The sequence below is a fragment of the Vombatus ursinus genome, unplaced genomic scaffold (genome assembly GCF_900497805.2).
Source record: "Vombatus ursinus unplaced genomic scaffold, bare-nosed wombat genome assembly UNPS02010548.1, whole genome shotgun sequence".
NCBI lineage: Eukaryota > Metazoa > Chordata > Mammalia > Diprotodontia > Vombatidae > Vombatus > Vombatus ursinus.
This window is the reverse complement of record NW_020950326.1, coordinates 3,077,035-3,103,954: the sequence shown is the minus strand read 5'-3', so window position 1 is coordinate 3,103,954 and position 26,920 is coordinate 3,077,035. Positions and strand designations below refer to the sequence as shown.

Genomic DNA, 26,920 nt, shown 5'->3' with positions numbered 1-26,920 from the left:
TCTTATTGGGAAAGTTTTTAGCTTGTCCCTGTTACATATAATGCTTGCTGATAATTTTAGATAGATAATATTTGTCATTTTAAGGAAAACTCCATTTATTTTTATGCTCTCTAGTGTTTTAAATAGGAATGGGTCCTATATTTTGCCCAAAACTTTTTCTGTGTGTATTGAGATAATTATATGATTTCTGTTGATTTTGTTGCTGATATGGTCAATTACCCTGATAGTTTTTTTTTAAAATATTGAAACAGCCCTGCATTCATGGTATAAATCCAACCTGGCCATAGTGTATTGTCCTTGTGATAAATTGCTGTAATCTCTTTGCTAATATTTTATATAAAATTTCTACATGAAAATTCATTAGGAAAATTGGTCTATAATTTTCTTTCTCTGTTTTGGCTCTTCCTGGTTTAGGTATTGGCACCATATTTGTATTATAAAAAGAATTTAATAGGACTGAGAATTGCTATTATATATATGTATGTATGTATGTATGTATGTATGTATGTATGCATGCATGTATGTATGTATGTATGTATGTATACTGCCTTGCAGGTAACTTGCCAGTGACTCTCTCTGGCTTTAGTTAATTTTGTCTTCAGACCTCAGACATTCATTCCATCAGTAGGCCTTAATTCAAAACATTTTCATATTGGAAGGGCCTCCATTGGCATAATCTTTAATAACTCTGGACCACTTATGCATTGGCATAGAATTTTAATGGATAATAGAGAAATGCTTGGGCCACTATTTCTAATAAATGAACAGACAGTTTTCAGATGAATAAATTAAAACTATCTATAGTCATATGAAAAAATGTTCCAAATCACTATTGATTAGAAAAATGTAAATCCAAATGATTCTGAAGTACCACACCACACCTATCAGATTGGGTAACATGACAAAACACGACAATGATGAATGTTGAGAAGATGTGAGAAAATTGGAACACTAATGCATTGTTGGTGGAGTTGTGAGTTGATCCAGCCATTCTGGAGAACAATTTGGAACTATGCCCAAATGGCTATAAAATTGTGCATGCCCTTTGACCCAGCAATACAACTTCTAGGTCTATATCCCAAAGAGATCATAAAAATGGGAAAAGGACCCACATATACAAAAATATTTAGAAGAGCTCTTATTGTAGTGGCAAAAAATTGGAAATTGAGAGGATACTCATCAATTAGGGAATTGCTGAACAAGTTGTGGTATATGAATGTAATGGAATACTATTGTGCTATAAGAAACAATGAGCAGGTAGACTTCAGAAGAACCTGGAAAGACTTGTATGAACTGAAGCTGAGTGAAACGAGCAGACCCAGGAGAACATTGTACACAGTAACAGCCACATTGTGCGATGACTGACTTTGATAGACTTGGCTCTTCTCAGCAATGCAAGGATCTAAGACAACTCCAAAAGACTCATAATGGAAAATGCTATTGACTTCCAGAGAAAGAAATTTGGAGTCTGAATGCAGATGGAAGCATACTATTTGCTCTCCTTTTTCTTTGTTGTTTTATTTTGTTGCTTTATTCCCATGGTTCCTCCCATTACTTCTAATTGTTCTTTACATCACAACTACTGGGAAAATCTGCTTAATATAAATGTGTAAGTAGAAGCCATATCATATTGCATGCTGTCATGGGGGGAGGAAGAGGGAGGGGAAGAAAATTTAAAACTCAAAATCTTATTGGTGAGTGTTGAAAACTAAAAATAAATTAATTATTTAAAAAAGAACCAAAAAATATTTCTAATAAAATAACACACAAACAACTGTGTCTAATATAATTGACATCCTGATTAATGAAGAAGGCTTCCTAGAAAAAGTGTTTTTGGTGGAACTGTGGATTTTGCACTGTATTTGAAATCAGGAAACCTTAGGTTCAAATCCTAGCTCAGATGCTTACTTGTTGTGTGATCCTAGGCAATTCACAAGCTTTTCTGGATCTCATCTGTTATTTGAGGAAGTCAGACTTGACACCCTTTAAGGTTTCTTCTAGCTCTAAAAAAAATCTTATATACTTCCTGATCAACTATATGCCATCTCTCCTCCATGCAGCCCATTGTCTCCCCCTTTTCTTTAAAGTCTTCTCAGACTCTAACCCAGGAACCACACTGGGCTTTCATGATCTTTTTGCCTTATCTTGGCCAAGTCAAGACCCTACCCCCCAACATACTTTCAAGTCATCTCCAGTCTATGCCCCCATCCATGAACCCCTTTCCCTTTGTGTATTCTTTTCACTCTATCAGAATGCAATTTTGTCCAGGAAGGAACTATCTTGCTTGTTTGTATTTGTGTTTCTGAAGATCAGCACAGTGCTTGGAAATACCTCTCTCTCTGTCTCTCTCTGTCTCTTTCTGTCTCTCTCTGTCTCTGTCTCTGTCTCTCTGTCTCTGTCTCTCTGTCTCTCTGTCTCTCTCTGTCTCTCTCTGTCTCTGTCTCTCTGTCTCTGTCTCTCTGTCTCTGTCTCTGTCTCTCTCTGTCTCTGTCTCTGTCTCTGTCTGTCTCTCTCTCTCTCTCCCTCTTTATCTCCTTCCTTTATAATATTACCATTCAGCACAGTTCCTAGTGCTTAATAAATAAATGCTTGTTGACTGACCGAATCTTGCAGCTATTTCAAATCTTGCCTTAGATTCACTGAGGGGAATAACGGTTTCATATTTTCCTTCTACATATATTTAATTTTTGGTGTAGGAAGGGGCATGGGGAAGTAGGGAAGGTCCAGACATGTGATTTCATTAATACAAGAATTCATCTTTTACAAGCTCCCTCCACTCATATGTTAGTCCCATATCAGTCACCTATAGAGAACTTCTGGGGTTTTGAGAGGTTAAAAGACTTGCTAGTGGTCTCATAGCTACTATGTGTAAGAAATACTTGAATCCAGGGATCCTGGACTTCAAGACCAGTTCTCTAGCCTATATACTGCTGCTACTCTCTCTTTAAATAGTAAAATGACACCTCTGTACTTTGAAAATGATGCCTCAATTATTCACAAAGCAGTGTCACCTTATTACTTTTCTCAGACTTTTTGATTCCATTAGTTATCATATTAACAAGGCAGAAAGCAAAGGTATAGGGCAGCAGTAACAAAGGAAGGACTTTGAAGATGGAGATTATTTTCCATTCCACTTCTACTTAATTTACTCTTCCACCTTTCTTTGGTAAGAATCAATCAATACAAAGTAAGTTGAAATTGAACATGGATTCAGACATATAGCACCCTGGTACCAGTAAAGCTTAATAAATGTTTATTGATTGATTGGTTGATGGTGAAAGCAGAAAATAAGTAGATTGGTAATGAATGTAGAGACAGTAAAGTTGAAGTCATCTGACAGAGACTGGTGAAAGATGAAGGGCTCCATTTTATTTTCCAGGTAACTGAAACTTATTAATTTAGGTATCATTTTGTAAACATTTTAACTTTTTGATGGACTGTTATCTAAAATGCATCATAGACTTCTCTGTCTTATTAAGCAAAGCCCTCTAAACATAATTAAAACCTCTTAATTCCAGGTCTTCCTTCTGTTAATTATTTCCTATTTGTCATACACACAATGTATATGTATATTTGTTTGCATGTTGTTTTGTTCATTAGATTGTAAGCTCCTTGAGGGCAGGTACTATATTTTGACTCTTTTTATATCTTCAGCACTTAGCACAGTTCTCGGCCCATAGTAGGTGCTTAATAAATGTTTATGGATTGATTATCTGGTGAGTTCTTATTCAGTAATATAAGCATGAGTCACTAATATTACTTTGTATAGGGCTGCTTGTGTTAATATTAATTGTTCCCCAAGTACTGTGATTTCTATTTCTTCTGAAAAGGTGATCTGACTCCTTAATCTGCTGTGATATGGGCCCCCCCCAATGGTACAGAGGAAGAATATTAAAAGAGGCACTGGACAGCAAAAAAAAAAAGTGGCATATGTGTATAAAAAATACTTGCTGACCACTATATCTTGGACATGCCTTTATCTCATTCACCAGGAGGAACAAAGCCCCCCTCTGGATTCCCAATGTTACCGAATCTTTGTTGCTTTCACTTCTAAAGAGTTATAGGATTTGGAACTGGAAAGGAGCTTAGAAATCACCAAGTCCAGTTCATACATCTTACAAGAGGGCAATGGTTGACTTGTTAAAGGTCACATAGACAATAAATAGCAGTGCCAGGATTTTAACTCTGTTCTTCTGAATCTAACTTCTTTGTTATTTCTGCTACACCACTTTTTTCAGACTCCCTTTCTCTACTTCACAATCTTGGTCCATGGCTTCTCTTTGTGCAAAACCCTGATATAACTTACTTATAGGTCCAGGTTGTGAAGAACATTTTATTTTTACTTTTTTTTTAAAGACTTCATATCCATCTATTACCCAAGCTTGAAGTTGAGGGACTACTCAGGTGTCTGGTCTTACTTTGATTGGTTCAGGGAAATATTCCATTTTTGACCTGGGTCAGTTTGTACCTTCTTAGGTAACCTGCTTCCTCCCTCTCCTCCCCTTTTTCCACTCCTGGGGTCTCTCTATATTGATAATGAACTTAGTATGAACCCGTGATAGGCATTGCCAATTGCAGCTCAGAACTCCTGAGCTTAAGAGATCTGCCATACTCAGTCTTCCCAATAAATCGTATTGTTGCTGTTGTTGTTCAGTCATTGCGGTCATGTCCAACTTTTTGTGACCCCATTTAGGGTTTTCTTGGCAAAGATACTGGAGTAGCTTGCCATTTCCTTCTCCAGCTGATTTTACAGATGAGGAAACTGAGGCATGCAAGGTTAAGTGACTTGCCCAGGGTTTTCCAGCTAGAAGTACCTGAGGCCATATTTGAACTCATGAAGATGAGTCTTCTTGCCTCCAGGACCCACACTGTATCCACTGTGCCCCCTAGTTTCCCATGTAGCTGGAATTACAGGCATGTAATCTGGACAACATGTCTACCTTAATGAAGAGCTTTAAAAGCCAAACAGAGGAGCTTATATTTGATCTTAGAGACAACAGGGAACCCTTGAAATCTATAGAGTAGGGCAGTGATGTGGTCAGATCTGCAGTTTATGAAGATCACTTCGGCATCTTTGTGAGTGGTGGATTAGAAAGGGGAGAGACTTGAAGCAGGGAGACCAATTAGGAGGTTATTGCAATAGTCTAGGCAAGAAGTAATGAAGGCTGTCAACTGATTTGGAAATGTTACAAGGGCCAAAATATGAGGATGGGAGATTTAACTTGTTTTAGATCTTTTAAAACTTTCAAGACTTTCCTCTTGCCAAGAGAGGCTATGTGTGGTGGGGGTGGAATGCATAGATTTGTCTTGGCAGGTAGACTGCCAAATATTTTATATTACATGCAATTATTTTAAATGGGATTTCTCTTTTTATCTCTTCCTCCTGGGTATTTTTGGTGATATTTAGAAATGCTGATGATTTATGTGGGTTAATTTTATACCTTTCAATTTTGCTCAAGTTGTTCATTGTTTCAACTAGTTTTTTATTTGATTCTCTAGGGTTCTTTAAGTTTATCATCATATCATCTGCAGAGAGTTATGGTTGTGTTTCCTCCCTGCCTATATTTATTCCTTCAATTTCTTTTTCTTATTACTATTGCTTGCATTTCTTTTTTATTTTATTTAATTCTGTACTTTTGAAATAAAAAAGCAATTTCATAACATAGTAGAATAGAAAAAAGATGATTGTACATGAAGATGCAAATCATTATTTACAACTTGCTACTCTTTTAAAATATATACTAAAGTTATCATATAACTTTTTTCTCTTCCCAGACCCTCCCCCCCCAACCATAGAGGTGGCTATTATTAGGCACAAATATGTGTGTGTGTGTGTCTGTGTGTGTGTGTGTGTATACACACATGTATGTATATGTGTGTATATATATAAAACTGTTCCATACATACTTCATTTTTTAGTTCTTTCTCTGGATATAGAGTGTCTTCATTCATATTAAATAACAGTGGTGAGAATAGGCATCTTTGCTTCATCCCTGATCTTACTGAGAATGTTTCTAGTTTATCCCATTATAGATATTATTTAATCTTGGTTTTAGATAAACATAATTTATCATTTTAAGAAAGGCTACATTTATTCCTATGCTTTCTAGTGTTTTTAATAGGAATGGGAATTGTATTTTGTCAAAACTTTTTCTGCATCTATTGATATAATTACATGTTTTGTTGTTTTTGTTACTGATATGGTCAATTATATTAATAGTTTTCCTAATATTGAACCAGCCCTGTATTCCTGGTAAATATCCCATCTAATCAAGGTGTACGATCTTTGTGACATATTCAGCAGGTATATCTTGATTGATAAAATGAGTTATCATATTATTACTTTCTCTGTGTGAGGTAAGATCATTTGATTCATTTACTCCATCACAGCACTCTTGCATAAACTTTTAAATTTCTTCCCATGAAATTCATAGTAACCATGTCGAAATGTTCTGGTAATACTAAACTTGTTGAAACATACCCTATGGGGAAGCTAGGTGGTTCAGTGGATAGAGCACTGGCCCTGGAGTCAGGAGGACCCAAGTTCAACTCTGACATCAGACACTTACTAGCTATGTGACTCTGGGTGAATCACTTAACCTCACTGACTCCCCAAAAAAATGTTTGGGGCAGTTAGGTGACACAGTAAATAAAGAACCAGCCTTGGAGTCAGGCAGACCTGAGTTCAAATCTGGTCTCAGGCACTTAACACTAACTTGCTGCGTGACCCTGGGCAAGTCATTTAACCACAATTGCCTTGCTGAAAGAAAGAAAAAAAAAGAAAGAAAGAAAGAAAGATACCCTATAATGAGTGATGTCATTGATACTTCAGGAGAACTACTTACTAGATACCTGGGAATTTGGGCTTAGAACTTATAGGCATCATTGGCAACATCTATAGGCAACAATGGCAACAGACAATTTCTCAATTTTACCGGGGGCAGGGCTCAGCCATAGCACCAGTACACTACCTTAATGATTCAAAACAGTAAGTCAATCTCTCTAGCTTGGAATAAATCAAAACAATCTGGGTTACTAGGCCCAATTCTAGACACCACAAGTTAGGAAAGACATTGATTAAACTGAAAAACTTCCAGAGAAGGGAGACCAGGATAATGAAGGTCATGGAAGTCTCTCCATATGAGTATCAATTGAAGAATCTAGGAGTGTTTAAACTGAAGAAGACTCAGTCTTTAAGTATTTTAAGAACTTCCACATGAAGGAGGCATTAGACTTGTTTTGTTTGACACCAGAGCATAGGAATAAGAACAGTGGGTAGAAGTTGCAAAGACACAAATTAGTCTTGAAGTTTAAAAAAAAATTGTAATAACCTAGAAGGAGAATGTGCCGCCTCAGGAAGCAAATGATTCCCTTCGTTTGAGTTTCTCAGGCAGAATATATGTGTGCGTGTTTGTGTGTATGTATATATATATGTATGTATACTATATTATATATATATAATTATATATAATATGTATATACATACACGTATGTGTGTGTGTATATATGTATAAATATATATATATATGATTATTTTTAAAGGTGTAAGTTGACTTAGAGGGCCAAAGAAGTCTCTTTCAACTCTGTGTCTCCATGAAGCTACTACAATGGACCAATTTTGAAGAGACTTTCAGAATTGCAGTTAAATTAAACAGTGATTTAATTGCAGACTTGTGGATGGATGTTGCAGACCTGCAGGAGTAAAACTATGACTGACTTGTAATGAAGATGCTTAGAGATCTTAGAGTGTGACATTGTCACATCCTAGGATCTCATTATACTAGAGGCCATAGTTAAAACCTGATAGATACATCTGTTAGGGAAGCATCGATGCCACATCTGAGGTTTATAGATGTTTGTATCTTATATACATGTATATATCTATATCTATATCTATATGTAGCTATACACATGCATATATACATACATACATATATATACACACACAATATAAAACTATCTATACACACATCTATACCCCTATTTATACCTTACCCAGAGAACCATTCTTTATAACAAAGAATTAAAAATGAGAGGAAAAAAAAGAAATACAGTAAAATTAACCAAAACATTAATCAAATCTGATAGTTTATGCATTGCTTTGTACCTATAGCACTCAATTTATGCCATACCTTCTTTTTCTATATTTTCTTATCTTTTCTATTGGACCAGGTTTAATCATTAATTAACTTTGTACAATGTTCAGTTTCATTTTTTTGTTGGTGTTCTCAGTTTTGTTTGGTCTTGCTATAAAAAGATTTTATAAATATTTTAACATATATGGGATGTTTCTTTTGAGCTTTGAGCTCCTTAGGATATATGCTTGACGGGGAGATCTCTGAGTAAGGATATTTTGGTCACTTTTTAGCAAAATTCCAAATTGCTTTCTGAAACAGTTGGACTAATTCACAGCTCCAACAACAGTGTATTGTGTCCATCTTTCTAAAACTTCACCAACATTACAAGTGAGTTCTTACAAAAATTCTTCAAAGAATGAGCTCAAGAATTAGCACTAAGAAATCAAAATATAGAAAACTCAGTAACAAGGGAATCAGGTTTTGGACTTTTCCCCTGCCTGGTGAGTTAAGATTGAACTTCTGTGGTCTATGGACATTTTAGCTAGTACTCCTATTGATAGCACTCATATCAGTGGTGGGGTTACAAGTATCAATTAACATTTTTCAGTGTATTGTAATGGCTTCTAAACTCTGGCCTCTTTCCAACTCATAATTTTTAACCCATAATTATCTGGGTGAAAGCTCAAGGATGGTGCACATGTGCTTTGTGATAACTCCTTTCCAACCTACTTAGAAATATTTTATTTACTTCTATGTTTATTCCTATATTACTGATGATCAATGTTTCTAAAAGAATAATTTCTCAGTAAATGGGATGTTGTATTCATGCAGCTTGTTTATTGTCATTGTGGCCATATTGTTGAGTTTTTGCAACTATGGACATAAGTGAAACTAAGTCCTTTGCTTCTAAATCATAAGGAAACATATATTATGAGTTCTACTATATACAAATATATTAAAGAATCCAATATGAAAAAGACAATCATTTTGCTTCTGTTGCTTAAAGGTACATTAATTATCCTTTTTCAATAGAATCTTCTTTGGGAGACAGTGAATTGCCATGCATGAAAATAGGTCAGACTCAGGAAGGGGAAAATATGTTTATTATAATATGAGTTAAAATACATGAACTTTTTATTTATTTATAGAGTAGGGTTTTTTCCATCTTATAACTGAATAGCTCTCTGTTTCAGGATTAGAATTGAAATAACAGAAGCTTTTCCCTCCAGCCATTCTGTATACCAATTAAATAAATTTCTTCTCCTTTGTCACACAGACAGCATGCTTTTTTATTTCTCATCTTGGTTGTATTTTTCCATAGATCAATCTTCACTGTTCTCCCCCTATTTGAGAGATATCTGCAATTCCTCAGTCCCTTTTAGTCCCTTTTCCCTCAACTGCATTGATTTTCATACTTATGTCATATTTTCACTTTCTTAATGGATTCCTGTTCACTGCTTTCACAGATAGATCAATGATTTTCATACTTCAGAAACCATTGGTAAAGATGACTGTGAAATCTAGTTTCTTTTCTGACAGGTGTCTTTGGTTTGATGCTGTAACTATGTGCTATGGTAATTCCCATTAGACTTTATTTGGGGATTTTGGAGAAGGTACTCCCAAATATCATTTTGCTGTTGTACTGTAGACAAGGTTAATGCTCTCTTTGTTATGGATTCTTTATTCACTGTGTGACCTTGGATAAGTCCTGTAGCATCTCAATGTTGCTGGAACCTCTTGTCACAGATATGAAAGAAAGTCCCCAAAGAGACTGGACATTGACCTAAGAATATTATCTATTGGTCAGAAGTCTTCAGAGTTTGAGTACAGTGCCTTAGCAAAATTCAAGGGCAGTTTCCATCAGAAACCATGGGAAAATTGTACCCCAATGCAAAGTTGGACTTGAATAAGCTATGGGTGATAGTCAAGTTATGCTAGGAGACTCAGTTTTTAACAAAAATGGTTGATATATAAGGTTTTTTTTTATTTCAAGCCCTTGTAACTAATTTTCCACTCAACTCTGTATTTGAATGGATTAAGGTTCAATGTAGTTATTTCAGAAGAGAATGATAATTTATTTCACCCAGCCCGAACCAGCTCCATAGAAATTTCTTTGTATCATCTAAATTTAACTTTTCTCTTACTGACAGATCAGGCTGTAGCCGTATAAATGGCAAAATATTTAAAGTTGGATAGAATTGCAAAATAAAACAAGAGAAAAAATGTCCAAAAAAATTCCCAAAGAAGTGTAACCTTATCCATGTAAAAATAAATCCAAAATGGTGTCAGCTGGGAAAGAAGAGGAGTTTCTCTAATTCTGGCATTCACCCAGATGTGGAGCACTGCTGCCTTTTTTTAAGGGATATTTGTAACTTGAGTATATATAATATTGAGGGATAATTTCTGAACAATGTCTGACATATGAGGAAGTGATTTAAGTGATACCCCCAAATTGTTTAAAATTTATTCATATTCATTAGTCCTTCATATCCTAGGAAGACTGAGAAATAGTCTGTTGGACCTCTATTTCCTCTCTTTTGACATTGCAATTGCACCCAATTGGAAGTTTGTCCTGACTGGAACTTTGAGAAAGAGACCTACTAATTGAGAGACCACCTGGAAGAGCCTTCTCCAGCCTGTGAAATATCACTTGGGAATTTTTCTCAATAATTCCCTGCTGTGGAAGTTTTAGTATAACACAGCAAATGGTGAGATCATAGAACCTTAGATTTAAAGTTGAAAAACACCTTAATGCTCACAGGTTTAACCTCTTGTGGTAGAAATGGTACCTGGGTTTTTTAGAGGTTGGATTGGCTTTCTTTTAAGGGAACGGGGAGACTATTTTTAGGCTCACTTTGGTTTGGCTTCCTTGATACCTGAGGCAAAAAAAGGGCAAGCCTTAGGGGAAACTAATGTTTTAGCAAGAAATCTCACTACTTTGTTATTGAATACCTTCCTCACCAAGCATGACCAGTTGTAGTGGTGAATAGCCATTGTATTTAAGTTAGCATTTTTTAACATTAGGAATTATGTCCTTTGTAACCTGTGTCACTCATGATTTTTTTAAATTTGTATATTATGGTACACTATTGTTTCATTTTATCCTAACCCCAAGTATGAATCATTGTGCTGTCCTGCGTTAGGGCTAATCCAGAATACCCTTCATTTTCTAGATGAGCAGATGAAGCTCAGAAAAATTAACAGATTTGACCAAGGTCCCATAGGTAGTGAGTGATAGGGGCAAACTTTATCTTCAATGACATTTTTTTCCACTGTGACACTTTGTCTCTTGAGAAAGGACCCAGGCTCCTTTAGTTTCTTCCTTCACATAGCTCAAACCTTCTAATTTATAACTGTAACTGCTGCCTATAAAGTTAGTAACACATTCCACTTAGGTTTTGAGTGAAGCATAGGGAAAAGGTGAGTGTGTGTGTGTGTGTGTGTGTGTGTGTGTGTATGCGTATGTGTATTTGTTTTTCATCCTCACCACCTGTCCCACTCATTCCTGATTTAAGCTGCTGTGTACAATCTTTTCATCCAGCTGTCTCATAGCTGTACCACATTGTTAGAATTGGCACTTGGTCATGTCCATAAAAGACAGATTCTGCACACCTGGCTCATAGTCTACTCCCAATGTATAATGACTTGTATTTCTATTTGCAGGTTACTAGGAGTATTGTCTCATCTGGAGAGTCAAGTCTAGTTGGTTGTTTTCTTGTCCAGGTGTTTCTTAACAGCCCCACAATATTATTTGTATATGAATACTTCGACATTAAAATTAAAGTAATGTTTACTGCTAGTAAGTAAAGTACCATATTATGTGCTTGCTTATGGAGAACATCAACAATCATATAAAATCATGGCATTTTATTTCCATTATGAGCAAGCAGGAACTCCTTCAGGCAAAGGAATTATCACTTGACTTTTTCTAGTTTATTTTATTTCAGGAGAATATGGATCAGATTACTATCCAAATAGAGTCAATCCTATGATATCCTGTAAATCAGCTCTCAAATTTCAAGACATTTTTTTTTGAGAGAGAGATTTATTTCTCTTATTACTTGGGCTATGTCACAAATGTACAAAATGTGAGACTGTGCCCCTAGAGAGAGACTACATGCATCTAGAAATTTACACAAGAAAGCAGAGCCATACAAGAGCTGTGAAATAGGAACCAGGACTCTGGGGTTCTAAGCCTGGCTGTGCCAATAACTATCTGTGCTGCCTTGGATGCTCACACACTTATTAAGTACCTCCTTATACTCAAGGCTTTGTGCTGAGCACTGAGATACAAAGATTAAGAAAGAATGAGAAAGGGTTTAACAAATAAAGGTGGAGAAAGAATACATTCCAAGAATGAGGATTAGTCTGTGCAAATGCACAAAAGGTGTGTGTGTGGGGAGATGATAGGTCTTGTTTAGGGAAAAGATAGTGGGACTATTTGGATGGAACATAGGGTACATGAAGGGGGAAAATATGAAATTACTGGAAGATTAATTTGGAGCCTCACTGTAGAGTACAAAGGTAATATGAGAGTCAAATGAAATATTGTATGTAAAGCACTGCAAACTTTTAAGCACTTTATAAACTCCATTTAATTGTTATTATTGTTATTGTTGTTGTTGTTAGCCTGCCATCACTCTAGTTTGGTGACGACTTCATTCCCTGAGCCGTCAACTTTTCTCCTGCTGAATTCAAGCCATGTTTATAGAGCAATAGTGGAGAATGTTTGCAAATGTTTAAGGGGTGGGGTGTGGGGAAGAATGTATGCACACACTTTTAAGTTTAATCTGCATTTTTAACACTTTCTTATGTTTAGATAATCAAAAAAACAATAAATTGTGTTCTGATTTGTAGCAGTCACCAACTATATATGTGCTCTCACTAAAAAATAAAAACAAAAATTCAGTTATCACAAGCTTTTTAAAGTTGGCTATAGTACACCCTTCATGGAGAGGCTTATGTACCAGGGCAAGGAACTTATATTTTATTTTAAATGTAATAGAGAATCACCTAAGGTTTTAGAATAAAAGAAGTAATGTGGATGGCTATATATAGGGTAAAGATTATTTCAGTGCCTCTGTGAAGAATGGATTAGAGAGAGAAGAGGCTTGAGGAAGAAAGGCTGCTATGGTGGTTAATATTGTAGGCAAAAGGTGATGAAGAACTGATTTAAAATAGTGGAAGTATTGATGGATAAAAAAGAGAAGTTACAAAGTTTGCATCATTTCTTTGTGTATCATTTTCCCCATTTGTAAAATGAGGTTGTGCTAAATGAGGTCAAAGGTCCCTTCCATCTCTAAAATTTAAATTACAAGTGAGGCCCTATAATTTAAAAAAAAAACAAACAAAAACAAACAAACAAAAAGAACAATAATACAAGCATGCTCCATACATCATCATGCTGATCATATTGCTTGGCTATGATGTTAAATTGCATCCAATCTATGAATCTCAGGAGTTGACTTTTCTCTGCTCAGCTCTGCCTCATGCCTACATATTTCTTAGGAAATTGTTTCAACTAAACCTGTATTTTGTAGAAGCAGTTAATGGGTAAACCACACCTCAAACTTTTCCATGTCTCCACCAACACTTCTCTTCTCAGTTCCAGTCTTGTCAAGATTAAATCATTCTTTGCATCCTTGACAAAAACTTCTCCCCTTTCCTCTTGGACTTTGCTTCCCTGATCATTCTCATTTCATCTTTGATGTCCTCTTCTCTGCTGACTCCTTCCATTCTTTGAAGAAATATTTTCAGGGATCCACTAACCTAAAAAAAAAATCTTCCCTCCTCTCTTCTTTCAAGCTATATTCCCATAGCTCTTTCTTTCCTCTAATCTTCTAGAAAGAAAAGATTATCTTTACCACCTGCATTTACTCACCATCCATATGCATCTCTCAATGCAGCTTGACGTTCTTTGTATCCACTTTATTAGCTGCCCTATTGCACTGTCAATCCCATTGTATTTTCAGTTCATTGAACACCCAGTAATTTTCCAGATGAACTGCTGTCTAGCAATACATCCCCCATCTTGTCCTTCTGAAGTGGATTTTTTGAGCAAATGTAAGGCTTGTGTCTACAAATTTCATTTCATGTGATGTAACTCAATGTTCTAACCTTTTGGAACCCTTAATCTTTCATTTACTGTATTAGCCATCCCTCCTAGTTTTCTGATATCTGCAAATTTAATACACATGTTATCCATTCCTTTATTGAAGTTATTGACAAAAGTGTTGAATGTCATTGGCACCAATTCTGGGATGCTTTTTGGTTCTGGCCAGTCAACCAATTTCATATCTATCAAGTTATACTGTTACTTAGCCCATATCTTTTAATCTTTTCCATAAAAACAACATTACATACTTTATCAATTACATGGATAAAATCTAGATCAATTCTATTTAGGACATTTCCCTGATCTACCAGTTTCACAACCCTGTTAGAAAAGAAAATAAGATTAATTTGACCTGACTTATTCTTATTCTTCAGGCTCTTCTAGATTATAAGGGCTTTTTATCCAATGATTTTACTGAAATTTCTCTCTCTAAGGTAATTGAACTTTTCTTGAACTCATTTACCTAATTTATCAAATGAAAATAGACTAAGTCATTCAATCAACATTAAGCATCTACTATATGCCAAGCACTGTGATGGGGAAAACAAAGAAAGGCAAACAAGTCTTTACTCTCAAGAAACTCATCATTTAACGGGGAGGCAACATGCAAACAACTATGTGCAAACTAGTTATATACAGGTTAAATTGGAAATCGTCAACAGTAGGAAGGCATTAAAATTAAGAAGGAATGGGAAACAATTTCTATAGAAAGTGAGATTTTAGCTGAGACTTGAAGGAAACCAGGAAGACAAGATGAGGAGGGAAAGCATTCCAGGTATGGGGGACAGCCAGTGAGGACACCTGGAGTTGGGAGGTGGAACGTCTTGTTTGAAGAATAGTTAGGAGGCCAGTGTCACTAGATCACCATGTATGTCTAAGGTTCATTCACATTCTAAATCCTATGGTCTTTTTTAGGACTATATTTTCTCTTTGGCAGCTTCTCTGTGTGTGTTCTTTTAAATTTAAATTTAAATTTAATTTTTTTCTTAATTACCATGCTAACAAAAATTTTTAACATTCTTTTTTTTTAAATTCAAGTTCTAAATTCTTTCCCTCTCTTCACCTCTTTTTGAAAAGGCAATCAATTTGATATAGATTATACATGTGTACTCATGAAAAACATTTCCATATTAGTTATATTGCAAAAAAAACACAGGCAAAAAAAAAAACAAGAATAAGAAAGTTAAAAAAAAGTATGTTTTAATCTCCATTCATATGCCATCAGTTCTTTCTGTGGAGGTGGGTAACATTTTTCATCATAAGCCAGCTTCCGCCCATATTGACAATTCTCTTCTCTCTGCCACTCTAGTACTATAAATAGATTCTGGAAAACTCCTTCATTGAGACTGACTCCTGCCACAACCAGCTTCACATTTAGTCATCCTCATGCTTAGTTTCACCCTTTAGATAGAGTCACAGGAAGAGGACCTTATTTAAATAAAGAATGTTTAGGGAGCTAAGTAGAAACACAATCATTACAATAAATAGAACCAAAGAGCCATTCATTAACTCCCTAAATTTTAACTGTATCTGTAGTTCAGATTCCTACAGGGAATTGACCCTCCTGAGATCTTACCATGTAGATTGAGGGTACCCTGTACACATACTACCATGAGTTCCCCAACTTTCCAGGGTTTTTTTGATCTTGAAAGAATTTACTTCTAGGAAAATCCTTGAGGAGGCTTGGAAAGAGTGTTAGTGTGATTGTGCCTGGGTCCATGCTTTTCCTGATAGGAGACTGGTAATTGCATGCTGGCCCTCCTGTTGCCATACCTAAGGAATAGTCAAAGATAGACTAGGAAAAGATGTGGGGTGCTGACCATAGTAGAGAAAGATGAGGAACATCAAGGAGGTGTTGACTCCTTGGTCCTCCAGACCAGAGGAGTAGAGAACTGGTGGAACCAGGAAATGCCAGTAATTGATGAGAATGAATTCTAATCCATGGCTCATTTCTTCTTCCCACTGGATTCTCTTGAGTGCTTGGTGGAAAAAGTTACTATATGATCCCTTTTCCTCCCATTTCTTATTTCAAGGGAAGGAAGGCTAAATAGGGTGAGGAGACACTAGACATTCCCCTCTGACAGCTGCGAGCTATGTTGTGGCTTGCTCTATCCTGTTTTAGTCTATCTGTGCTTATATGATATTAAGAAAACATTTCTATCAACAATGATTTTTACCCAAGCTTGTAAATAGATGGCTTGGGGTTGAGAGAAGGAAAGCTAATCCAAAGGGAGAATAATTTTCTCCGTCCTCAAATTACTTTGTAATTACTTATTTATGGAAATGTAATGTGCTTTTATCTCATCCCCAGGTAGAATGCAAGCTATTTGAAGGCAGGTACTACTTTTGTTTTAACTTGCACACATCAGGCCTTTAAAAATGCTGTTTGGTTGGTTTAAGTGGAAAAGATTAGATTCATTATATTTTTTACAAGTAATCTCACTTATGTTTAATCATCACAATGTGATTCTTAATGATTCTCCAAGATGATGTCTGTGAATTGCTGTAATAACTTCTTTTTAGTTGAGACTCAACAGTTTTTCAAGGGATAGTTAAATGCTTCCTTTGTGACTTCTCTCAAATGTGGAACTTTCACATGAACAAATGTCACCTTTAAAATATTGAGCTGGATATGGTTCTACAATAACAGGCAATGCTATTTTCTTTGGTTTCCAGCTGTGTCACTTGGACCTTTTCCCCTACACAAATTGCTGTAGATCAGGCATTTACAATCCTTTTAAAGGGAAGAGGAAGGAGAGGAAACAAAGGTGAGGCCTACAGAGGCCCTTAAAACACTGAATCACATGACTAAATTAAGGCCTGTGGCAGATATCCCAGGATATAAGAGAATTACCAAAAAGATGAGACAAAGGGGAAGGGGAAGGAGAGAAGAACCAAATAGATATATGTGAGTGAAGGACAAAAGATGTCTATCTTAGAAAAGCATTTAGTAGCAGCCACATAATGCCATTGATCTGGAATATCAGCAAAATATTTGGGCTGATGAATTGTCCCTGAGGGTTGTGTGTCCCTTGCCTCATTTTGACTTGTTATCTCTGCTGTATTGTGTTAAAACTCATGTAGAACCAAGGAAGGCCATTTCTGTTGAATGAGACTTCCCTTAGGGGAAGGTTAAATGGATTAGTGTCATGGGTTCACACTGGGAGGTTTAGAAGCTCAATAGCCACTTTATCCAAGGTATTTTATACTGGTTAATTTTGAAGACAATTGCCCTATCATGTTAGAAAAGGAAGATTCTTTTTTTGATCAATGTACGAGAGAGGAAAAATTGCTTACTGTTGAATTAAAGTCCCTGAATTAAAATCCCACCTCTCATACTCACCACCTATGTGACCTTGGGCAAATAACTTAGCCACTCTGCACCTCAGTTTCCTCATCTGTAAAATGAAGAATTTTAACCAGATAGCTTCTAAGGTTTGTATGTCTGAGACTGATCCTATTACCTGTCCTCACATAAACTGACTACTTCAGGGTGGGGCAGAGAAGGTTGTCATGTTCCTATGGCCAGGTAGTTTTATATATAATGATTCATAGAACCATAAAATTTCCAACACAGAATGCCAGAACTGGGAGAGAACTTCCTCCTTGAATTCTTAACCTTTCTGTGTCATGGATCCCTTTGACTTGAATCCCTAGTGAAACCTATGTCTCTCTTCTCAGAATGCTTTTTAAATGCATAAAATAAAACATAAGATGATAAAGGAAAACAATTATATCAAATTTTTTTTAAAAAACAGTTTACAACCCCAGGTTAAGAACCATTGACTTAATCTAATACCTTCATTTATAATAATAGGAGATTGGATCTATTATTTCATTGATTTAAGAAACTCCCAGGTGAAGAAACTCTCTGTATTAATGCAGGTTGACACTTTCCCCACAAATTAAAGTCTGCAAATATTTCCTCTATGAAGTCTTTCCTGATCTATTTCAGCCTCCCTTCCCTTCCCATTTCAGTTATTAGAGTCTTCTCCCTTCTCAATATGTTCATCTATTAGTTCCTTATTAGTTCAAGGTTCAGTGTTCAGAGGACATGAAGAGCAATGTGGGTAGCATAGTGGATAAAGCAGTTGGCCTCATTTACGTGGGAGGAAATTGTCCAAGGTCAAGCAACTTGCTAATGACAATGCCACAATTATGGTGCAGTGCTTTATCTCTCTACATCATGCCACCATCTCCTAATCTTACCATTATCCTGGTTACTTCTAGAAAGGTGTTCTTATAACATTACCCAGGTACGCAAACATCTATGCTCCTTAAATCATTTCATTTAGTTTCTTGCCTAGATTAAACATTAAGTCTGATTGAGGCTTACAAGTTGATGATGGAGTTTGCTTAAGGCTGAAGAGGGGAGCATCATTGAAAATGACGGCTTCTTTTGAAACTACCCATGATGCCACTAGAAAATAATATTTTATTCAGAAGGGCTTGAAATGACCCTCTTTGCATGTTTGAGCATAAGCAATGTGCCATGTTTTTTATGGCAGTTCATAAATAACCCAAATGCAAGCTCATACATATATGCATATATGCATCATCTCTTGGAATATATTGTTATTGTATTAAGCTGAAGAATTAACATGATTAAATATGCAAATCCACCAGTGTGGTTTTTGTCCTTATCCAGTTACCCCTCTCATTCGTGAGATAATACACAGACACACACACACACACACACACATATAGACACACACATACAAATATGTATATATATACATACACATGCATAAACATATGTATGTATAATATATCCTTTCATCTATGTAAATTTATCATTCCAAGTTCTGTGCATGACCAGAAGCCATCCTTGCTGTTCTGAATGCCTATTCTTTTTATCTCTCTGCCCGTTAGAATCTTTATCTTCATTCACCACTCATCTGAGGTGCCATCTCCTCTGTGAAGCCTTTCCTACTCTAACCATACCCTCCCCAACCTACTTATTATAATTTTTTCCATTTTAAATATGTAAACCTATCAGTCCCTCATTAGAAATTTAGATTTAGTTTGGAGAGGGACATGGAGAAGCAGTGTTGTGTGGTGGAGACAGAGCCAACCTTGGAATCTAGAAGACCTGGATTCAAGTCCTGCCTCAGACATAGGCTGGTAATGTGACTAGAAAAGTCAGGTTTGTCATAAATTCCTCTACTGATAGACATATCACTCCAACCAAACTAAGTATGGCACTCCTTTATATTGTGCTTGTGTACTTACTGCCCCCCCCCATTCTCATTCAAGACCCAGCTTAAGGGTCACCATGAAGACTTTTTGATGACCCCAGATGTTAGTTTCTTACCATTCCCCTTCTGTTCCCTTACATCTATTTTGTGGTTATACATGTTGTTTTTCCTAGCCTGTTTATAAGTTTCTTAAGGGCAGAGACTGTCTCAGTTTTATTTTTGCATTGTGCCTGACCCATAGTAAAATTAAACACATGCTTGTTGATTCAATGCCTTAATGAAAGGGTCTGAAAACTAAGGCAAGTGAACCAAATCCACCCCCTCCCATTTTGTATGGTCCACAAGAAAGGTTTTCACATTAAAAAAAAATAAAGAAAAAGAAACATTCTTAGCTAGGGTTTTACAAAAGGAGTAGGAAAACTTGGCCACAGGGTATCCAACCTCTGCTTAATCCCTCATTGTTCCAGAAAGCCCATTAAAACTATAAATTGCACAGCTGGTGTTGATCCATATTGATAGAGGGAGTTTCTTTCTCCCCAAGAGTTTCCTAAACTAATAAAGTTATGGGTCTGATGTTAAAAAAAAAATGACCTTTTTCATTTAATGAGCAGCACATGTTTAAAAAAATGGAAAATAGAAGCATGTAGAACAAGGCAAAGGAGTTGGCAGTGTTAATGTGGAGAAAAGAAGGATATGAGATGATTTGATGATAGTCTTCAAGACTTTTGAAATTTTATTATGGCAAAGATGCTCTATAACAACAATCCAATACCAGAAATAATTATTTAAATCTACAGGGGGTGTAATTCACTTAGAACTGCCTTTAGAGCAGGTTTCTGAACCAGGAGGCTTTACAAGGTCCTTTTTCACCTTAACATTCTATGAAAAGACATTAAAATGGTTCAGATCACTGCTTCTTAATGTCACTCCTCCCTGAAAATTTTACTTCAGTCTTCTACAGTTAACATTTTTATGCTAAATGCCCCACTCTCTGAATGCACATTCATCTTCATTTAACTCTGTTAATTAATAAATAAATAACTTCCACTTCATTTAGGGCCATATCAGGTTGTTCTGATCTATATCTTGCCACTGAACCCAGATGGCTCTGGAGGAGAAAGTGAGGCTGATGACTGCACAGCCCTCCCTCACTTAAACCCAATTAACTTGCATGTCATGGCATCACCTCCTTAATGTCATAGTTGTCTTTGAAAATGAAAGACAAAAAACAACAACAACTCTGTTAAAGATCAAAAGTATAGTAATGGTCACAATTAACACTTGGATATCATCAATGTTCTCCCAGCACAAGGCAGAATATGGAAGAATAGAAATCCACAGATAATCCCAGATTTTTGTTGTCTTCTCTTTGATCATGTTTCGTATTTTGCTGGGTTTTTTTTAATTTGTTGGTTTTCTATTTTTGGAGAAAAGAGAAGTTGTTGTTACATGCTCAATTCATTGATTTATTGTTGTTGTGAGTGTTGAGAAATACACAATTTTCCCTAAATATTGCTTTGGCTGAAATCCAAAATTCAGCTAGGTGGCATGGTGGATAGAGTTGAAACCAGAAAGACTCATCTTCCTGAGTTCAAATCAAACCTCAGACACTTACTAGTTGTGTTACCCTGGGTAAGTCACTTAACCCAGTTTGCCTCAGTTCCTCATATGTAAAATGAGCTAAAGAAGGAAAGGGCAAATCACTGCAGTATCTTTGCCAAGAAAACCCCAAATGGGGTCATCAAAAATTGTACATCACTGAAAAATGACTGAGGAACAACAGTGCTTTTGATATGTCATCTCATTGCTATCATTTTCTTTGATTGAAACCATCTATATTTCTATTTGTTCTTTGTTATACCCATTCCTTAGGATTAAATTATTTAGCCTCCATTTAAGTTTGATTTCTTTCTTTAATGGTCTATGGATTATTTTTATTGTGTTGAAGTCAGTAAAATATGCATTTTCTGCTTTTCTGCATTTGTTCATGAGGTTTTTAAGGCCCTAAAGGTGACAGCTGAAAAGTTATATATACTCTGTTCTATTCATATTAAGTAATCACAAGATAGTTATCATGTCTGACCTTTCTAAAATATTTATTTATTTTATTTAAAATTCTAAAATTACTTTTTTTACTATTTATTTTTGTTAGATTTCTCTAGGTGTGAAAGGGATACATTTACATCCCCAACTACTATACTTTTGTTATATATTTATGTTTGTATTTCAATTAACTTAATGCTTATGTACTTAGCACAATGCCTGGCAGATAGTACACATTTAATAAATACTTACTGATTGGTCAGTTAGATGCTATGCCACTTGTTACATACATATTATATACTTGTATCACTTCATTGTATATGATGGATGCCTTATGCATAATGAATCTCAATATTCCTTTGCAGTATTTGGTATCTTCTATTACTCCTATCTCCAGCCTTAGTGCTTGATTAGGAATTTCATGCTAAACCAGGCTCAACCACTTTTCATGTTCTTGTATAGGCCCTATTTAGTCCTAACTTTCATTGCATGAACTCTTCACTTTGACTCAATTGGTTAATCTGCACTCAATACTGTCTTCCTCACCTTCCTCATCTACATACTCCAGGCTTCCTATTCCAGGTATTCCATAGGCACCAAATGTCATTGGGGTATCAAAGGTTTTAAGTGCGACAGACTTCTGATTTGCTTATCAATCATCATCCTAGCTTTCTTGGTGAAGGGATCTCTCTCATGCTTCTGGATATTTTTTGTGAAGTCTTGGACTGAATGAGGAAGAAATTATGAATATTGGCATTGGTTCCCTTAACAAAACGTGAAGAAGAAAGATAAATGGAGGGAGGAAATGACAAGGGGAGGTGATAAATCTTACAGGATTGGAGAGGAATAAGTGTGGAGAGTCTCAGGTCAGGAAATGAATAACTGTCTTTTTTCTCTTGCTTATGCCTTTGAGTAGAGAGAAAAGAAAACTAGTAGTGGGGAATTAGAGAGAAATACTTTCTCTGCAACTCATCTATTTCTTTCATGTACTAACAGAGACCAGCAAAAACTGAGATGTTAGGTAGTGCAAGTGCTAAGCACTGTAGATTAAATAAGAAAGCTCACAGCAATCAAAGGATTCTCATAAGAGAACACATAATTGAGAACTGTGAAAAGATAGAAAAGATTTTTGAGAGCCAATGGGCCAACATCCAGAAAATTGTGAATAAACCCCAGTTAGAGACTTATTCTGAAGTAAACCTTTAGGTCAAATTAGAAAGAAACATTCTGTATAAGTCTGGGGAGTAGGTATAGGGGATGAGGGAATGCTGGATCAACATTATATTAAGAAACAAGTGACTGATAGCAATTAAAGATAAAGGAGAAAAGCATTAAATTTTACTTGATCATTAATTTCTTCAGATTTTAATCTGAATTGGTATATATTCCTTAATAAACTGACAATTAGGCTTAGTTTGATTTCTCCCCTTCTCAATAAACCAAACAAACCAAAACAAAAGAAACCCACAAATATTCAGCACCATCTTTTCTGATCAGATAATATCAGGAATACTATGTTGAGATATGGAAACACTGTTTTAGGAAGGACAGTGATAAACTGGAGCATGTTCAAAGGAGAGAAACAAAGATGGTAAAGTGCTTTGAAATCATACCATATGAGGTTTGGATGAAAGAAAAGTATGGCAGAAGAGAAAGATTAAGGGGAATGATAATTATTTTTAAGAATGTGAAAAGGGAATATTTTGCCAGAAGGAAAAAATTACTAGTAATAGATGCAAATTTCAAAGATGCAAATTTTAGTTAGGGAAATGTAAGGAAGAACTCCCTGATAATGCAAACTATCCAAAGGTGGAATTGACTGCTTTTGGAGGATATGGCTTCCCCTTTACTTAAGATCTTTGAGCAAAAATTGTATAACCAAGCACCATATATTATGTAGTCCAGGAGAGATAAGGTTGCCTAGGTGGATGGGAGCAAACTACAACACAATGAAAAAAATAATAATGAAGAAAAACCAAATTAAATGATATAACTCAAGATATATATGATCAAAAACAAGATGATCTGGTCACATGGTGAGAATGAGGAATAACTGCTCCTCTAGTAACTTCTTGATGTTAGAAGAAAGTGAAGAAAGCAGGCCTCCATCACATCAATTTTACCCTCCATGACTAATGGATGGGAGGACATAAACAAGAGACATATAGGATGGTGAAGAATGCATGGTTGCATTTGAAATCATTGGAGGGAATGCTTTCATTGATGAGATTACAGATTTTGTGTATTTGAGTACCTACCAAGTTAGATAACCTCTGAGGTCCCTTCCAAATCTGATATTGTATAGTTTTGTGTTTCTGTGAACTATATTCAAACTGCTATGCTGGTATTGCAAGTTGCGTTTGGCAGTTCAAATGCAGTTTTTTTTCTTCTTCTTCTTTTTAAATAAAATAACATAATTAATTATTAAAAGTGTTATATTGTCTCAGTGAGCCATACTTATGGAAAGACTGATTATTTGGATCTCAGGCTGTGACCAGAAGGCACCACTACTTACTTGTTGATAGAATGTTACATTAAATTTAAACCAATTCAATGCAGTTCCATGAAGTCAAGCACTTAGGAAGAAATAAATGGAAAGGGAAAAAAACACATTAACAAGCACCTACTATGTGCCAAGCTCTGTGTTAAGCACTTTGCAAATAGCATCTCATTTGATTCTCACAACTGTGGTAGTTTAGTTCCATAATTATTCCCATTTTATAGTTGAGGAAATTGAAGTACAGAGAGGTTAAGTGACGTGCCCAGAAATGAAATGTCACACAACTAGAAAGTATCTGAGGCTAGATTGGAACTTAGATCTTTCTGACTTTAGCCCTAGTGCTCTGTCCATCATGCCAGCTACCTGTACCTAACAACCTCATAAGTGCTAAATTTGCAAACCTAAATGTAAGGAAATAATTGTAAAGTCCACCTCAGAATGCCTGATAACTCTACTCCAATCTAAGAATGCTCAGTTTGGAGAGTCAGTGTAGTATAGTAGAAATTCAGTTGGCTTGAGAATTAGGATAGACCTGAGTTTGCAGTTAAATTGTATAATAGTGGGCAAGCCACTTAGTCTTTCTAGGCCTCTACACTTGTAATTTGGGGATAATAGTGTTACTTTACCTAGTATACAACATTATTGTGAAGATCAAATGAAATGCTGGATATGAAACACTTTATAGGACTATATAAACCACTGCTATACAAATATTTAAAATAGTTGTGGTTTCCAGCCAATGAGGAATTCCCTCTATCTATGCAGATTATAACAGATTTATGATCTGAAAAATAAGTCATAGGTTGTTGTAAGCATCAGAGGCAGGTTATGAATCCAGATCTTCCTGTTTTGAAGCCTTTAATTCTTTTCATGACATCCCATTGCTATCATGTAGCTATTGATGATAATGATGATGATGATCATGTGATTTGGGCATTGATTGCCATTAGGAAAGCTAAGTACTGAGCTTCCTGTTATACATATTTTACAATTCTTTATGTTGGTTTTGGGGGAATAGAGGTTGTGTTGGGGGTGGTTTCTCCACTATACGATTCTTTTTTTTTGCTCAGAGAAATTGACTGGCAATTCAGCTTCTGTTGAAGTCAGTGTATCACATATTGATTGGCCAGTGATTCACCTCCTTGGAGCTTTGCTAGTACACAAAATTAAAAGTCTCAGTTGTATCACTTATGTAATAACTACTGCATCAAAGCCAGCTTAAGCCCTTGAAGGCTTATCCAATTTGGATATTAAAAAATGTTACTGTTTGCATAGCATGGGCCAATATTTTTTACTCAGGTGTCTGGCTTTGTTATCTCTTTGGCACTGACATCATTTTATCTCTTCTGTTTCAACAGTCCCCTTCCCCCAAATATGTATTTATGAAGGGTTCCTATGCTGCCAACAGCTGGATTTCTATTAGTAAAATAGAGCAGGACAAATTGTAACAACATGGTGACAGGAAAATATTAGTGTTTCAGTGGAATTCATGCCATTAAAGGATTGGTCTTTTCTCACCTTAATCTACTTTCTTAGGAAAGACAATCTGGACCTTCCCAATCTTATATTTTACTCAAGTTCCTGGAATGAATTGGCAGTTTAGAATGGATGAAGGATAAATTTTTATAACTTTCTTTCTCTTTGTTTCTTTTCATTTTGTTTTATATAATTTCATACAACTTTAACAAATTGAATTCTAAGTCTGCTGCTCTGCTTCTGGATCAATACCTTCTAGGCTGGACCTGGACTTTTATATTCTGTATCTCCAGAATCCATGTTCCCTCTACCCCCAGTCACTGGGAAATTAATCTACTCACATTTGGAGAGCCTGCCCTAGGACACAGCTATCTTGATTAAAATAGCCCACTTAGCTCATTTGATCTTGTTGGCTTAGTCAAACCTCAATTACACATCCCATCCAGTCATTCATTCATGGCCATCATGTCATCTGCCTGCTAATAAAACAATTCCACTTGACCACTGCCATGTCTCCTCTCCTGTAGCTCAGGGGACTTTGCCAACACCTTATACTAGCCCCATCCCTGATCTTTGCCTTTGGTATCTATTTTCACCCCAGGAACTCCTTCAATGCTCTCACAGCAGTACCCTCCTCTTCCCACCTATGTGCTTTTTCAGCCTCACATTACCACATTCTACCTACTTATCAAACTCTTTTATGCCATGCCTCCTTTTGCCCCTGTCTCTTGTAAGGTGAGGCTTACAGGACCTCATAGAACAAATCCAAACTATTTTCATGAGGCTGGACTATAAAAGAGGACATTTGAATGAATAGTCTAATTACAAACCTACCTCAACTAATCCATTTCAAACCAATGATATTGTGCTTGAATTTATTCCTTAATAATTAGCAATATAATTACACTTCACCATTTGTTGTATAAACTCCATTCTCCATTTCCAACTGCTTACTTTCTCACTATCATTCACCTCAACTCTACCTCCCCAATATTGTATTACAGAGTGGGACATTTTACTATGCTTTCTAGAATACCTATTTCATAATTTAAAGTTTAAACTTTTTCTTTTTTCATTCCTTCCATCTTTTAGTACTCAGTGAGACCTAGCTCTTTCCTGATAACATTGAATTTCTGGCTATCCATTCCAGTACTCTTTGCACTTCTCACCCATACCCTTGAATTTACTGGACATGATGGGGATGTTGGGATACTCCTTCTTCCTCATTGCCACTTCCAGATTTTCTACCTTCATCACTTTTTAACCTCTCCTTCTTTGAGATTTATTTGATCTACATCCATCACCCCATCCATTTTCTTGTACCTGATATCTATGAACCTCAAGACATTCTCCTTCCTTCCTTAATGACTTCAGTATTTGGCTTAGCTTTTCTGTATACTCTCAACTTTTGTATTATACTGGGGACTTCAACATCCATATTGATATTCCCTTGAATAATAAAAATATTCAATTCCTCAAATCTGTTCAGTTTATATCATCTACTCCTTAC

The 26,920-nt window shown here is 35.9% G+C and overlaps 1 pseudogene; it reads right to left on the bottom strand.

Moving 5' to 3' along the window:
- The window catches only part of LOC114037730, a 78,849-nt pseudogene extending 52,212 nt beyond the window's left edge, over positions 1-26,637 (bottom strand).
- Between the last annotated feature and the right edge of the window lie 283 nt (positions 26,638-26,920).